We start from the raw sequence: 13,750 nt of genomic DNA on the forward strand, positions 1-13,750 counted from the left end.
AATTAAAATGAAGGGAAATACAGATGAATAAAAGCCTGTAAGGCCTAGCCAAAGCGAATTAAAATGAAGGGAAATATAGATGAATAAAAGCCTAAAATTAGGGCTACCCAAAGCGAATTAAAATGAAGGGAAATACAGATGAATAAAAGCCTAAAATCAGGACTACCCAAAGCGAATTAAAATGAAGGGAAATACAGATGAATAAAAGCCTAAAAGGCCTACGCAAAGCGAATTAAAATGAGGGGAAATACAGATGAATAAAAGCCTAAAAGGGCTAGCCAAAGCGAATTAAAATGAGGGGAAATACAGAGGAATAAAAGCCTAAAATTAGGGCTACCCAAAGCGAATTAAAATGAAGGGAAATACAGACGAATAAAAGCCTAAAACTAGGGCTACCCAAAGCGAATTAAAATGAAGGGAAATACAGATGAATAAAAGCCTAAAATTAGGGCTACCCAAAGCGAATTAAAATGAAGGGAAATACAGATAAATAAAAGCCTGTAAGGCCTACCCAAAGCGAATTAAAATGAAGGGAAATACAGATGAATAAAAGCCTAAAATTAGGGCTACCGAAAGCGAATTAAAATGAAGGGAAATACAGATAAATAAAAGCCTGTAAGGCCTACCCAAAGCGAATTAAAATGAAGGGAAATACAGATGAATAAAAGCCTAAAATTAGGGCTACCCAAAGCGAATTAAAATGAGGGGAAATACAGACGAATAAAAGCCTAAAATTAGGGCTACCCAAAGCGAATTAAAATGAAGGAAATACAGATGAATAAAAGCCTAAAAGGGCTAGCCAAAGCGAATTAAAATGAAGGGAAATACAGATGAATAAAAGCCTAAAAGGCCTACCCAAAGCGAATTAAAATGAAGGGAAATACAGCTGAATAAAAGCCTAAAACTAGGGCTACCCAAAGCGAATTAAAATGAAGGGAAATACAGACGAATAAAAGCCTAAAATTAGGGATACCCAAAGCGAATTAAAATGAAGGGAAATACAGATAAATAAAAGCCTGTAAGGCCTACCCAAAGCGAATTAAAATGAAGGGAAATACAGATGAATAAAAGCCCAAAATTAGGGCTACCCAAAGCGAATTAAAATGAGGGGAAATACAGATGAATAAAAGCCTGAAAGGCCTACCCAAAGCGAATTAAAATCAGGGGAAATACAGATGAATAAAAGCCTAACAGGGCTAGCCAAAGCGAATTAAAATGAAGGGAAATATAGATGAATAAAAGCCTAAAATTAGGGTTACCCACCCCGAAGCGCAGCGAGCAGGGTTCGAACCTGCGCGGGGAGACCCCATTGGATTTCAAGTCCAACGCCTTAACCACTCGGCCATCGCTGCCGTTAGAGAAAGTGGCGCGCGCAGTCGCTATGGAAGCAGCAATGGGGCGCGCGCCGGGCCTAGGGAGAGGCGGGGCCTAAGGCTGGGCTCATTCATTTATTCTTCATTCATTCATTCATTCATTCATTCATTCATTCATTCATTCATTCATTCGTATTTATTGAGCGCTTACTGTGGGCAGAGCACTGTACTAAGCGCTTGGGAAGGACAAGTTGGCTCGCCACACCACGCCTCCCTCTAGCCGGCCAGGCTGGCGCTGGGAGTCCTTCCTTTCCCCCTCCCCACAGCACCTGTATATATGTATATCAATCAATCAATCAATCGTATTTATTGAGCGCTTACTGCGGGCAGAGCACTGTACTAAGCGCTTGGGAAGTACAAGTCGGCAACACATAGAGACAGTCCCTACCCAACAGTGGGCTCACAGTCTAAAAGGGGGAGACAGAGGACAAAACAGAGCATAGTAACAAAATAAAATCTAATAGAATAGATATGTACAAGTAAAATAAATACAGTAATAAAGAAAAGAGAAAATAGCGCCAGGTACTGAGGGGCAGAGACAATCAATCAATCAATCAATCGTATTTATTGAGCGCTTACTGTGTGCAGAGCACTGGACTAAGCGCTTGGGAAGGACAAGTCGGCAACCCATGGAGACGGGCCCTACCCAACAGTGGGCTCACAGTCTAGAAGGAGGAGACAGAGAACAAAACAAAACATATTAACAAAATAAAATCAATAGAATAGATATGTACAAGTAAAATAAATAGAGTAATAAATAAATAGAGTAATAAAGAAAAGAGAAAATAGCGCCAGGTACTGAGGGGCAGAGACAGTCAATCAATCAATCAATCGTATTTATTGAGCGCTTACTGTGTGCAGAGCACTGTACTAAGCGCTTGGGAAGTACAAGTCGGCAACCCATAGAGACGGTCCTTACCCAACAGTGGGCTCACAGTCTAGAAGGAGGAGACAGGCAACAAAACCAAACATACTAACAAAATAAAATCAATAGAATAGATATGTACAAGTAAAATAAATAGAGTAATAAAGAAATAAATAGAGTAATAAAGAAAAGAGAAAATAGCGCCAGGTACTGAGGGGCAGAGAGAGACAATCAATCAATCAATCGTATTTATTGAGCGCTTACTGTGGGCAGAGCACTGTACTAAGCGCTTGGGAAGGACAAGTCGGCAACCCATAGAGACGGGCCCTACCCAACAGTGGGCTCACAGTCTGGAAGGGGGAGACAGAGAACAAAACAAAACATATTAACAAAATAAAATCTAATAGAATAGATATGTACAAGTAAAACAAATAGAGTAATAAATAAATAGAGTAATAAAGAAAAGAGAAAATAGCGCCAGGTACTGAGGGGCAGAGAGACACACACACACACATATATATGTATATCAATCAATCAATCGTATTTATTGAGCGCTTACTCAATCAATCAAACGGCGGATCAGACCATTAGAGAAGCAGCGTGACTCGGTAGAAAGACCGCGTGCTTTGGAGTCAATCAATCAATCAATCGTATTTATTGAGCGCTTACTGTGTGCAGAGCACTGGACTAAGCGCTTGGGAAGGACAAGTTGGCAACATCTAGAGCCAGTCCCTACCCAACAGTGGGCTCACAGATATGTTTGTACTTATTTATGACTCTATTTACTTTATTTGTACATATTTATTCTATTTATTTTTTTTTGTTAATATGCTTTGTTTTGTTGTCTGTCGCCCCCTTCTAGACTGTGAGCCCGCTGTTGGGTAGGGACCGTCTCTAGATGTTGCCCACTTGGACTTCCCAAGCTCTTAGTCCAGTGCTCTGCATACAGTAAGCGCTCAATAAATACGATTGAATGAATGAATGAATGAATATGTATATATGTTTGTACGTATTTATTACTCTATTTTATTTGTAGATATTTATTCTATTTATTTTATTTTGTTAATATGTTTTGTTTTGTTGTCTGTCTCCCCCTTCTAGACTGTGAGCCCGCTGTTGGGTCGGGACCGTCTCTAGATGTTGCCCACTTGGACTTCCCAAGCTCTGCGCACAGTAAGCGCTCAATAAATACGATTAATGAATGAATATGTAGATATGTTTGTGCATATTTATTACTCTATTTATTTTATTTGTACATATTTATTTTATTTTGTTAATATGTTTTGTTCTCTGTCTCCACCTTCTAGACCGTGAGCCCATTGTTGGGTAGGGACCATCTCTATATGTTGCCAACTTGTACTTCCCAAGCACTTTGTCCAGTGCTCTGCGTACAGTAAGAGCTCAATAAATACGATTGAATGAATGAATGAATATGTATGTATGTTTGTACATATTTATTACTCTATTTTATTTGTACATATTTATTCTATTTATTTTATTTCGTTACTATGTTTTGTTTTGTTGTCTGTCTCCCCCTTCTAGACTGTGAGCCCGCTGTTGGGTAGGGACCGTCTCTAGATGTTGCCCACTTGGACTTCCCAAGCGCTTAGTACAGTGTTCTGCACACAGTAAGCGCTCAATAAATGGGATTGAATGAATGAATGAATGACGAGGAGTGGGGGTGGCCTGGGATCTTATTTAGGGGCCCGTGGTTGAGGAGGGATCATCCCTATTTGTTGCCGAATTGCCAACTTGTACTTCCCAAGCGATTAGTACAGTGCTCTGCACACAGTAAGCGCTCAATAAATACAACTGAATAATAATAATATCTTATATATTGTATAATAATATATAATTATACATTATGGAGAAGCAGCGTGGCTCAGTGGAAAGAGCCCGGGCTTGGGAGTCAGAGGTCATGGGTTCTAAATCCGGCTCCGTCACTTGTCAGCTGTGCGACTTTGGGTAAGTCACTTCACTTCTCTGGGCCTCAGTGACCTCATCTGTAAAATGGGGGTAATAATAATAATAATGCTGGTATTTGTTAAGCGCTTACTATGTGCAAAGCGCTGAGCACTGTTCTAAGCGCTGACTGTGAGCCCCATGTGGGACAACCTGATCACCTTGTATCCTCCCCAGCGCTTAGAACAGTGCTTTCCACATAATAAGCGCTTAACAAATGCCATTATTATTATTATTACTATTATATAATACGATTTTGACACCTGTCTACATGTTTTGTTTTGTTGTCTGTCTTCCCCTTCTAGACTGTGAGCCCGTTATTGGGTAGGGACCGTCTCTAAATGTTGCCGACTTGTACTTTCCAAGCGCTTAGTACAGTACTCTGAACACAGTAAGCGCTTAATAAATACGATTGAATGAATGAATTATATATTACATTTATTATATTATTTTTATAATGATCATCTCCTCCAGGAGGCCTTCCCAGACTGAGCCCCCTTTTTCCTCTCCTCCTCCCCACCCCCCCCCGCCCTACCTCCTTCCCTTCCCCACAGCACTTGTATTCATTCATACATTCACTCATTCATTCAATCATATTTATTGAGCGCTTACTGTGTGCAGAGCACTGTACTAAGCGCTTGGGAAGTACAAGTCGGCAACATATAGAGGCGGTCCCTACCCAACAGCGGGCTCACAGTCTAGAAGGGGGAGACAGACAACAAAACATATTAAGAAAATAAAATAAATAGAATAAATATGTACAAGTAAAATAGAGTAATAAATATGTACAAACATATATACATATATGAGAACTCACCTCCTCCAGTAGGCCTTCCCAGACTGAGCCCCCTCCTTCCTCTCCCCCTCTTCCCCCTCCCCATCCCCCCCGCTTTACCTCCTTCCCCTCCCCACAGCACCTGTATATGTGTATATGTTTGTATGTATTCATTACTCTATTTTATTTGTACATATTTATTCTATTTCTTTTATTTTGTTAATGTTTTGTTGTCTGTCTCCCCCTTCTAGACTGTGAGCCCGCTGTTGGGTAGGGACCGTCTCTATATGTTGCCAACTTGGACTTCCCAAGCGCTTAGTACAGTGCTCTGCACACAGTAAGGGCTCAATAAATACGATTGAAAGAGGGGAAGGAGGGAAGGCTGGGGGGAGGGGGAGGGGGAGTAGGGGGAGAGGAAAGAGGGGGCTCAGTCTGGGAAGGCCTCCTGGAGGAGGTGAGCTCTCAGTAGGGCTTTGAAGGGAGGAAGAGAGCTCACTTGGCGGATGTGTGGAGGGAGGGAATTCCAGACCAGGGGATGGACGTGGGCTGGGGGTCGATGGTGGGACATATTTATTACTCTATTTATTTATTTATTTATTTTACTTGTACATTTCTATGCTACTTATTTTATTTTGTTGGTATGTTTGGTTCTGTTCTCTGTCTCCCCCTTTTAGACTGTGAGCCCACTGTTGGGTAGGGACTGTCTCTATGTGATGCCAATTTGTACTTCCCAAGCGCTTAGTACAGTGCTCTGCACATAGTAAGCGCTCAATAAATACGATTGATTGATTGATTGATTGATTGGGACAGGCAAAAACGAGGCCCAGTGAGGAGATTAGTGGCAGAGGAGCAGAGGGTGCGGGCTGGGCTGGAGAAGGAGAGAGGGGAGGTGAGGTAGGAGGGGGCGAGGCGATCTATTTTACTTGTACATCCTTACTATTCTATTTATTTTGTTAATAATGTGCATAGAGCTATAATTCTAATTGTTCTGACGATTTTGACCCCTGTCTCCATGTTTTGTTTTGTTGTCTGCCTCCCCCGTCTAGACTGTAAGCCCGTTGTTGGGTAGGGACCCTCTCTTGCTGTTGCCTTCCCAGACTGAGCCCCTTCAATCAATCAATCAATCAATCAATCGTATTTATTGAGCGCTTACTATGTGCAGAGCACTGTACTAAGCGCTTGGGAAGTACAAATTGGCATCACATAGAGACAGTCCCTACCCAACAGTGGGCTCACAGTCTAAAAGGGGGAGACAGAGAACAGAACCAAACATACCAACAAAATAAAATAAGTAGGATAGAAATGTACAAGCAAAATAAATAAATAAATAAATAAATAAATAGAGTAATAAATATGTACAACCATATATACATATATACAGGTGCTGTGGGGAAGGGAAGGAGGTAAGACGGGGGGATGGAGAGGGGGACGAGGGGGAGAGGAAGGAAGGGGCTCAGTCTGGGAAGGCCTCCTGGAGGAGGTGAGCTTTCAGCAGGGCCTTGAAGGGAGGAAGAGAGCTAGCTTGGCGGAGGGGCAGAGGGAGGGCATTCCAGGCCAGGGGGATGACGTGGGCCGGGGGTCGATGGCGGGACAGGCGAGAGCGAGGTACAGTGAGGAGATTAGGAGGAGATTCCTTCCTCTCCCCCTCGTCCCCCTCTCCATCCCCCCCAACTTACCTCCTTCCCTTCCCCACAGCACCTGTATATATGTATATATGTTTGTACATATTTTTTACTCTATTTATTATTTATTTTATTTGTACATATCTATTCTATTTATTTTATTTTGTTAGTATGTTTGTTTTTGTTCTCTGTCTCCCCCTTTTAGACTGTGAGCCCACTGTTGGGTAGGGACTGTCTCTATATGTTGCCAATTTGAACTTCCCAAGCGCTTAGTACAGTGCTCTGCACATAGTAAGCGCTCAATAAATACGATTGATGATGATGATGATGATGTTGCCGACTTGTACTTCCCAAGCGCGTAGTACAGTGTTCTGCACACAGTAAGCGCTCAATAAATACGATTGAATGAATGAATAATAATAATGGTATTTGTTAGGCGCTTACTATGTGCAAAACACTGTTCTAAGCGCTGGGGGTGATACAACGTGATAGGGTTGTCCCACGTGGGGCTCACAGCCTTAATCACCCTTTTACAGATGAGGGAACTGAAAGGCACAGAGAATAATAATGATGGCATTTGTTAAGCGCTTACTATGTTCAAAGCACTGTTCTAAGCGCTGGGGGGGATACAAGATAATCAGGTTGTCCCACATGGGGCTCACGGTCTTAATCACCCTTTTACAGATGAGGCAACTGAGAGGCACAGAGAAGTCAAGTGACTTGCCCAAAGTCACACAGCTAAGTGGCTGAGGCAGAATTAGAACCCATGACCTCTGACTCCCAAGCCCTTTCCACTGAGCCACGCTGCTTCTCTATTGTAATAATAATAATAATGATGGCATTTGTTAAGCGCTTACTATGCGCAAAGCACTGTTCTAAGCGCTGGGGATGTTACAAGGTGATCAGGTTGTCCCATGGGGGGGGGGGGCTCACAGTCTTAATCCCCATTTTACAGATGAGGGAACTGAGGCACAAAGAAGTTAAGTGACTTGCCCAAGTACTTTCTCTAATGTACTCTCCAAGCGCTCAGTACAGTGCTGTGCACACAGTAAGCGCTCAATAAATAAATACGATTGAATGAATGAGCCTCAAACTATCTTGGGTCATCAACTCTCTTTTCCTGGGGGAATGGAACCAAAAATGAGGCCGGTTCACTATAACTGGGCCGTGTCCCCGCCACGCACCCCAACCATCTCCCTTTGGTTCCCGAGCACGAATAATAATGATGGCATTTGTTAAGCGCTTACTATGTGCAAAGCACTGTTCTAAACGCCGGGGAGGTTACAAGGTGATTAGGTTGACCCACGGGGGGCTCACAGTCTTAATCCCCATTTTACAGATGAGGTAACTGAGGCACAGAGAAGTTAAGTGACTTGCCCAAAGTCACACAGCTGACAACTGGTGGGGCTGGGATTTGAACCCCTGACCTCTGGCTCCGAAGCCCGGGCTCTTTCCTCTGAGCCATAGATTAAGACTGTGAGCCCCACTTGGGACAACCCAATTACCTTGTATCTCCCCCAGTGCTTAGAACAGTGCTTGGCACATAGTAAGCGCTTAATAAATGCCGTTATTAAAAAAAAAAACGCTGGGGCAGATACAAGTTTGGCAGATTGTCCCAAGTGCGGCTCACAGTCTTCACCCCCGTTTTACAGATGAGGTCACTGAGACACAGAGAAGTGAAGTGACTGGCCCAAAGTCACACAGCTGACAACGTGGCTCAGTGGAAAGAGCGCAGCCTTTGGAGTCAGAGGTCATGGGTTCAAATCCTAGCTCCGCCAATTGTCAGCTGGGTGACTTTGGGCAAGTCACTTCACTTCTCTGGGCCTCAGTTCCCTCCTCTGCAAAATGGGGATTAAGACTGTGAGCCCCCCGTGGGGCAATCGGGTCACTTTGTAACCTCCCCAGCGCTTAGAACAGTGCTTTGCACACAGTAAGCGCTTAATAAATGCCATCAGTATTAATTGGGGGAGGCGGGATTAGAACCCACGACCTCTTACTCCTAAATTCGGGGTCTTTCCACTAAAACATGGGTTATTCATCACGGCCTACGGGGGGGGGGGGGCGGGAGTTGGGAATGGGCTTTTCACGGGGGCCTGCAGGGGGCGCCCTCATGGGTACAGCTCAGGCTTGGAAGTCGGAAAGATCTGGGTTCTAATCCCGCTTCTGCCACCCTCAGCTGAGGGTCACCTTGGGTGGGTCGCTTCATTTCTCCGCTCAGTTACCTCATCTGTAAAATGGGGGTTAAGACGGTGAGCCTCAGGTGGGACGTGGACCGTGTCCAACTGATTAGCTTGTGTCTAGAGAAGCAGCGGGGCTTAGTGGAAAGAGCATGGGGTTCGGGAGTCAGAGGTCATGGGTTCTAATCCCACCTCTGCCACTTCATCAATCGTCATCATCATCAATCGTATTTATTGAGCGCTTACTATGTGCAGAGCACTGTACTAAGCGCTTGGGAAGTACAAATTGGCAACATATAGAGACAGTCCCTACCCAACAGTGGGCTCACAGTCTAAAAGGGGGAGACAGAGAACAAAACCAAACATACTAACAAAATAAAATAAATAGAATAGATATGTACAAATAAAATAAATAAATAAATAGAGTAAAAAAAAATATGTACAAACATATATACATATATACAGGTGCTGTGGGGAAGGGAAGGAGGTAAGATGGGCGGGATGGAGAGGGGGACGAGGGGGAGAGGAAGGAAGGGGCTCAGTCTGGGAAGGCCTCCTGGAGGAGGTGAGCTCTCAGTAGGGCCTTGAAGGGAGGAAGAGAGCTAGCTTGCCTGCCATGTGGCAAGTCACTAAATTTCTCTGTGCCTCAGTTACCTCATCTGTAACATAGGGATTAATAATCATAATAATAATAACTATGGTATTTGTTAAGCGCTTACTATGTGCAAAGCACCGTTCTAAGCGCTGGGGAGGTTACAAGGTGATCAGGTTGTCCCACGGGGGGCTCACAGTTTTAATCCCCATTTTACAGATGAGGTAACTGAGGCCCAGAGAAGTGAAGTCACTTGCCCAGTGACACAGCTGACAGTTGGTGGAGCCAGCATTTGAACCCATGACCTCTGACTCCAAAGCCCGGGCTCTTTCCACTGAGCCACGCTGCTTCTCCCCATCCTCAATTCATATATCGCAGCTCTACATGATTGCTTTGTTTTATTCTTAATTTTAAATGTAACCATTCATGCAGTTTGTTTTTCTCCCATGTGCCTTTTCACTGATTCAAAACATAAAAACAACCTCATCGCCAAGGTCCAAGAGTGTTCAGTCCCCCTCCTTCACTCTTGTGCTCGAGCTGCAGAGCGCTGCAGGCAGAAATATCAGAAATCTAAATATCAGGACGACTTCCACTTCGAGTTTGCCCTTGCATGCTTTAACTCTGCCCCCTTTTCTGCCAGGCAAAACTATTTTTCCATTTTTATTGACACCCATGTCCATCACCCTTGCCAGTTGTTTCAGCATTTAACTCCCTCCTCAGGCTCCCTGTCCCCCAGCATCCCCCAACCCTTGCCCCCAGTGACCTGGCAACCTAGTTTATTAAGAAAATTGCCACTGTTAGGCGTGAGCTCCCTAAAATCGCCCCTGCTCCTCCACTTTAGAGATATTTAGAGATCTCCTGCCTGCTCTCAAAAGCCACCCCTCCACCTGCGCATCCAACACCATTCATTTGCACCTTATTAAAACTCTCACCCCCTCCTTTTTGCCCTCCCCAACAGCCACCTTCAATTGTTCATTCTCCAGTGGCTTCTTCCCCACTGCTTTCAAAGAAGCCCATGTCTCCCCTATCCTAAAACAAAAACCAACCTTTCCCTTGATCCCATGGCTCCCTCCAGTTATCTCCCCATTTCCCTCCTACCATTCCTCTTCAAACTCTTTGAGTGAGTTTTCTACACCCACTGTATCAAATTCCTCTCCTCCAATTCTCTTCTTGACCCCCTCCTATCTAGCTTCCGTTCCTTTCACTCCACAGAAACCACCCTTTCAAAGATCACCAATGATCCCCTTGCCAAATCTAATAGCCTCTTCTCCATCCTAATCCCTTTGACCCCTCAGCTGCCTTTGACACTGTGGACCACCCCCTTCCCTTTGAAACGTTATTCAACCTTGGCTTCACTGACTCTGTCCTCTCCTGGAACTCCTCTTATCTCTCTGGCCATTCATTCTCAGTCTCCTTCACAGGCTTCTTCTCTGCCTCCCACCCACTAACTGTGGGTGTCCCTCAAGGTTCAGTTATAGGTCCCCTTCTATTCTCCATCTACACCCACTCCCTTGGAAAACTCATTCGCTCCTATGACTTCAACTACCACCTCTATGCAGATGATATCCAAATCTACATCTCCGGCCCTGATCTCTCTCCCTCTCTCCAGTCTCACATCTCCTCTTGCCTTCAAGTCACCTCTGCTTGGATGTTCTCCCGTCACCTCAAGCTTAACATGTCCAAAACAGAGGTCCTTATCTTCCCACCAGAACCCTGTCCTTCACCTGACTTTCCCATCACTGTAGATGGCACCACCATCCTTCCTGTCTCACAAGCCCCTAACCTTGGTTTTATCCTTGACTCCTTTTTGTCATTCAACCACATATTCAATCCATCACTAAATCCTGTCAATCCCACTTTCACAACATCGCTCTCCTCTCCATCAAAACTGCTACCATGTTAATACAATCATTCATCCTATCCCGCCTGGATTACTGCATCAACCTCCTTGCTGACCTCCCAGCCTCCTCTCTCTCTCCACTCCCATCCATACTGCACTCTGCTGCTCGGATAATTTTTCTACAAAAACGTTCAGGACCTGTCACCCCACTAAAACTAGAGTGGTTGCCCATCCTCCTCCGCATCAAACAAAAACTCCTCACCATTGGCTTTGAAGCACTCCACCACCTTTCCTCTTCAAATTCAACAGGCAATTATTTCTCCCCCTTCAAGCCTTACTGAAGGCACATCTCTTCCAAGAGGCCTTCTCAGACTATGCCTCCCTTTTCCTTTTCTCCCACTCCCTTCTGCGTCCCCCTGACTTGCTCCCTTTATTCTTCCACCCTCCCAGCCCCATAGCACTTACGCATATATTTGCAATTTATTTGTATTGATGTCTGTCTTTCCCCTCTACACTGTAAGCTCTCTGTGGGCAAGGAATGTGTCTGTTATTGTTGTATTGTACTTTCTCAAGTGCTTAGGACAGTGCTCAGCACCCAGTAAGTGTTCAGTAAATACGATTGAATGAATGAATGAATGCCTTCAATCTTCCCAGCCACCCTCCCCAGCCCCCCCAGTCATCTTGCTAGATGAGGAGCCCCTCGAGGGACAAGATCCAGGTCTAATTTCCGCCTGTATACTCTTGCCCAGTTTTTAGTGCAGTGCTTTGCACTCTGTAAGCGCTTAATACATACTCTTTTTACTGCTACGTCTCTGGAACACTCACCAGTGTTAAATAAAGTGCTGCACACAGTAGGCCTCATTGCTGAAAATCACTAGTTAGCATCCCTAATTTATTCTATTAAAATAGACCATTAAATGAATGTTAATGAATAGTTGCCCAGTGGAAACAATGTTAAGTGTATTAATGTAGTTCCAAGGTTCCCCCACAAATGACTGAAACACTATACAATTTTTTTTAAGGTATAAAAAGCTCCCTTCAGTAGGAAATGCAGGATCTGTGAATTTTGGTGCTGGGAAGTGGGTCCACTGTTGCCCTAGAGGGCACATGCATGTTTGAGAGCTTTGGAAGGAATGAATAGCCTCTAGTGTTACCGCCAAAATGTGCTAGAAGGACATTATAATCAATCAGTCATATTTATTGAGCACTTCATGTGTACGGAGCACTCTGCTAAGTGCTTGGGAGAGTACAGTTCATTGGAGTTGATAGACAGTGTTTCCTGCCTGCAATGGAGGGTTGCTGTAAATACTATTAATAGTGATCATACACACATTTGGTAGTCTATATTTGCAGGGGTGTTGCTCCTTTTTGAAGTGTTTTGGATGTCATTTTATGTCGCGGATGACAAACAAAGAATATCGAGAAGCAGCATGGCTTAGTGGATAGAGCCGGGGGCTGGAATCAATCAATCAATCAATCAATCGTATTTATTGAGCGTTTACTGTGTGCAGAGCACTGTACTAAGCGCTTGGGAAGTACAAGTTGGCAACATATAGAGACAGTCCCTATCCAACAGTGGGCTCACAGTCTAGAAGGGGAAGACAGAGAACAAAACCAAACATACTAACAAAATAAAATAAATAGAACAGATATGTACAAGTAAAATAAATAAATAGGGTAATAAACATGTACAAACATATATCCATATATACAGGTGCTGTGGGGAAGGGAAGGAGCTAAGATGAGGGGGATGGAGAGGGGGACGAGGGGGAGAGGAAGGAAGGGGCTCAGTCTGGGAAGGCCTCCTGGAGGAGGCTGGAAGTCAGAAGGACCTGGGTTCTAATCCCAGTTCTGCCACTTGTCTGCTGTTTGACCTTGGACAAGTCACTTAACATCTTTGGGCCTCAGTTTCCTCCTCTGTTAAATAGGGATTAAGACTGTGAACCCTATGTGGCCCAGGGACTATGTCCAACCTGATTACCTTGTATCTACCGCAGCGCTTAGTACTGTGCCTGGCCTATAGTAAGCACTTAACAAATACCATCAAAAAATTGCCATCTTCTTCCTAGCATTCTGAATACAAAGTCATCCTGAAGCTATCCAGGCTCATCTGGATACAGTGAGGACCAAAGTAGCTCCTAAAGAGCAGGAAGAGCCCTCAGACAAGGAACCCCCCAAAATTAATAATAATTGTAATTGTGGTGTTTGTTAAGTGCTTACTATGATGGTGATGGTATTTAAGCACTTACTGTGTGCCAAGCACTGTTCTAAGTGCTGGGGTAGGTACAAGGAAATCAAGTTGTCCCACGTGAGGCTCACAGTCTTAATCCCCATTTTACAGATGAGGGAACTGAGGCACGGAGAAGTGAAGTGACTTGCCCAAAGCCACACGGCTGGTAAATGGCGGAGTCGCTTTGGAGTGTGCCGAACACTGTTCTAAACACTGAGCACTGTTCTAAGCACTGCGAAATTGAGTGATCTACAGAATCGGCCCTCACAGATGGAAACATGGCACTACAAGAAATGGTTTTGATATGTTTCCTT

General features: G+C 44.3%; 1 non-coding gene across 1 annotated transcript; it reads right to left on the reverse strand.

The window, feature by feature from the left end:
* Nucleotides 1-1,270: 1,270 nt before the first annotated feature.
* On the reverse strand, nt 1,271-1,352 carry TRNAS-UGA. Its single transcript has one exon. It is a non-coding gene; the product is annotated as a tRNA-Ser (tRNA).
* Between the last annotated feature and the right edge of the window lie 12,398 nt (nt 1,353-13,750).

Source organism: Tachyglossus aculeatus, chromosome 3 (genome assembly GCF_015852505.1).
Source record: "Tachyglossus aculeatus isolate mTacAcu1 chromosome 3, mTacAcu1.pri, whole genome shotgun sequence".
In the NCBI taxonomy this organism is placed as follows: Eukaryota; Metazoa; Chordata; class Mammalia; order Monotremata; family Tachyglossidae; genus Tachyglossus; species Tachyglossus aculeatus.